The sequence below is a fragment of the Myotis brandtii genome, unplaced genomic scaffold, assembly GCF_000412655.1.
Source record: "Myotis brandtii unplaced genomic scaffold, ASM41265v1 scaffold179, whole genome shotgun sequence".
Taxonomy (NCBI): Eukaryota; Metazoa; Chordata; class Mammalia; order Chiroptera; family Vespertilionidae; genus Myotis; species Myotis brandtii.
Window position 1 is genome coordinate 7,718,455 of NW_005356635.1, and position 3,899 is coordinate 7,722,353.

Here is a 3,899-nt window from a genome sequence, read left to right on the forward strand (position 1 = left end):
GCTGATGGCTGTTTTCAAGCTGGCCACACCCCCTTTAGGGTAGGGGGTCCCCACTATTGTCCCTGGCCAGTCTGGGTGAGGGCCGTTTTCAGGCTGGCCAAGCCCCCTGGCGACGGAAGCTCCCAGCCTCTCCTTTTCTTCTTTTTTTTTTTTTATTCTGGGATTTATTTACCTTCTATAATTGAAACTTTGTAGCCTTGAGTGGAGCTCAGAGCCGGCCAGGGTGGGCAAGAAGCTTGGCTTCCTTCATCGCCAGGAGCAACCCAAGCCTCCTGCTCACTCAGCTCCATGGCCACAGCCGACTGAAAGCAGGTATCTGGGGTTTATTTATCTTCTATAATTGAAACTTTGTTGCCTTGAGTGAAGGTCAGAACTGGCCTCGGCAGGCAGAAAGCTTGGCTTCCTCCATCACTGGAGCAACCAAGCCTCCTGCTTGCTCCAGCTCCTTGGCTGCTGGCCGCCATCTTGGTTGGGTTAATTTGTATATAGTCGCTCTGATTGGCTGGTGGGCATGGCTTTAAGGCGTAATGAAGGTACAGTCAATTTGCATGTTTGTCTTTTATTAGTGTAGATATATATATTTTATGTATCGTGGAATTTGATCTGTTTTCACTACTGTTCCAAAACAATTTCCCTCTCCTATGGTTGGGTCCTGTGAACTAACTAACAGCAGACATATTAATTAGATGAAATTAAGATTTGTTCTTAAGCATATGTGGGCACAAAAGGAGAATTTCCTGCATAACTAGAGATAGTGGATTATATTCCAATTTAATGGGGAAAGGGAACTGAGAGAAAAAGCTTCTATGGGAAGAAAACATGGGCTGAATAGGGGAAAGACAAATGAACTTTTGTGAAACAAATAGAAGGTATGAGAAGGTATGACCATTTGTGATTATATTTGTTTATGCAATTTCTCATTCCTATGCCAGTGGGCCTCCTTTCCTGGCTATGAAACTGCCCCAGAAAAGTGATCATGGCAGAGCTACTCTCAAAGAGTGCTGCCTTTAGCCAGATAAGGAAAGCTCCAAGAAGGCTTATTTTGTATCTGTTGCACCATCTGTTCAATCTCAAATGTATTTAGTTTTAAAAAGTCTTAAACCAACTCTGCCTGTATGAGTGGGTCCCCATACTATGGAAGACAATGCAAGAGTTTATGGAACACTGAGATTGGAGTAAACCCTGATTGAGGATCCTGTTAGCAGGAAGGAGTAACTCTAAGGAGTCCCCAGATATTGAAAGTAGCAGATATGCCACCTCAACATGGTGTATTGTTGTTTTTGTTTTTGTTTTTTTTGTTTTTTTTTGAGTTGTAGGCATTTGAAAAACAGCAAATACGGGGGCAAGCTTTCTCAACTCCCTTTATCTGATTAAGGACAGATCCTCCAAAAGGAACTCTATTGTCATAAATCTCTTCCCCAGGACTTTCATCTACTAGGGAGAGGAGACTAGAAGTTCACACAGAGCCAGACAAACTTTGTTACAAGCTATATCTCCCATCTATTCTTCTAAGGGCCTGTTTGTCTTTCCAAAAGCATTTACTCTTCCCTAAGAGGCCTACACCCTCCTCTCCTTTCCCCATTAAAACAGTATTTAAACCTGAATTCTAAGCCAGCTCAGAAAGTTACCCATTTTTCCCTGGGTGTCTCCCATATATTCGTGAGGTATACACACCAACAAACTTCTTTGTGATTTTCTCCTGTTAATTTCTTTTTTATTAAAAGGGTCTCAGCTAAAAATGCAGAAGAGTAGAGATAAAATTATATTCCTTCCCCTACAATGTATTTGAAGCAGTAAAGAGAATCAACCAGTCAACCAAATACACAAACAAAAACAAGAAAAGCACCACTTTCCTCTGATAAATTAATTGGATATTGGTTTATCAGATATGGGAGAATATTAGGGGAAGGCAGTCTTATATGGCCTTTATTTGGGTCTGGGTCATTCCCTCAGCTTTTATTTTACTATCCATGGGAGAACACTATCTAATTAAAGCAAATAAATTTGCTGTCATCAATCAAAAAAAAAAAAAAGACCTAAGAGATAATTTGTGCCTCTTACTATTCCAGTGTTAAAACAGATGGCCTTTTTTTGTAGAGGTTAGTTACTGTATAGATAAGTGCCAGAAACCGACCTTGTAATTCTCCCAATTGGCCCAGGTACATACTAATTTATGCAAGGTGGGAAATTAAGAATTGGGCTGTACTGGTTTTATAGATCTTGAGGAATGGCAGCATTGTGGGTTGAATTGCATTCCATAAAACGATATGTTGGTACCTTTGAATGTGATTTTATTTCTAAAAACGGTCTTTGCAGAGGTAATCAAGTTGAGATGAAGTCACACTGGATTACAGTGGGCCCTAATCCAATATGGCCAGTGTCCTTATAAGAAAAGGACATGAGACACAGAAGACTATGGCCATGTGAAGATGAAGTTATGAGGTCAGATGCTAAGGAAAGCCTGGGAACATCAGTAGCCAGGAGAAGCAGGGAAGGATTCTTTCCTAGAGGCTTCAGAGGGAACACAGCCTTGCCCACACCTTGATTTCAGACTTCTAGCCTCCAGGACTGTGAAAATAAATTTGTGTTGTTTGAAGCCATCCTGGTTGTTATATTTGTTACAGCAGCCCTGGGAAACTAATATAGGTGATAAAACAGCTATAGGACAGTAGCTGTTTCACCTGGCTGAAGCTTCCCTGCTTTTTATGAATCAGAATTTCTTAACTTCTCTTTCCAAAACTGAGTTCCCCACACTTGAATGCACTGTTGATTATTTTACAGACATGGGTTGAGATGTATTTTAACTTAGATATGGGTCCTCTGTTGTTCTCTCTTAGCTGGTATTATACTTAGTGTTCCAAATATTTCACCAAAGGATCTCTGAATAACACAAGAAAGAACTGAAGAGAAGTGAAACACAATTCAAATTCATTCAGTTCAATTCCATTTTAAACCTCCAACTATAACTTTCAACACTTATTCGCACTTTGTTTTAGCAAATTAAATATTGAAAATGTTAGGGGCAGAAATAGAATAGTGGGGACTAGCTATAATTACGATAATATTAACCATGCCCTGTTAACTGTGATTTTTCTGCTGATTAGAGAAAGCACATTCTAACCTGGCTGGGAGTTGTACACTACAGGAAATAGGAGTTAACCTAGGAATGCAGTCAGTCCATTCTCCTTTGCCAAAAACTGACTATTGTCATGGAAAGACTAACAACCTTGTTGAAACAACCTTTTTCCAGAGGCACCCACCCTCTGTAACCCCCAGTTCTCATTGCTGGTAACCTGCAATCATTATACTTTGCCTACTTTCCCATGCTTGTAATTCTTACTTTCCCAGGTAATCTTTATCCTTCTACTCAATATAAGCAGCTGGCTTATGGGGTGGTGGTGGTGGTGTATAGCAGGTTTTCCTGGATGACCTGCTGTTCTCCCAAAATGCCAGCAGTATGGAAAACCTGCTCCACACCACCATCACCCCATATGATTCTACCTTATCTCTGCTTAATTGGCTCAAGTAGTGACAGGCAGCCTGAAACCATTGGTTGTCTGGTTTCAAAAATACTGGGGTTAAAATAATAATGTTAGAGGCAAATGGGTATTATTTTAAGGCATTGTGCAGTGCCTATTCCATGATAGGTGATAAAAGATGAAAGGGTACCATTTTGTTGAAGAAATTTTTGAAGCAATAAATTAGACAATACTGAAGTCTTGGTTATTTATAGATAAAGGCAATGTACAAGCTAAAGCATTCCATCATATGCTTGAGAAGACAAGTCCTTTATTGTGAAGAACACAGAATACAATGCAAAAGGGTGAATTTTACAATATAACCTCTGATCAGATAAGAAATTATATATATACTAGAGGCCCGGTGCACAAAAATTTGTG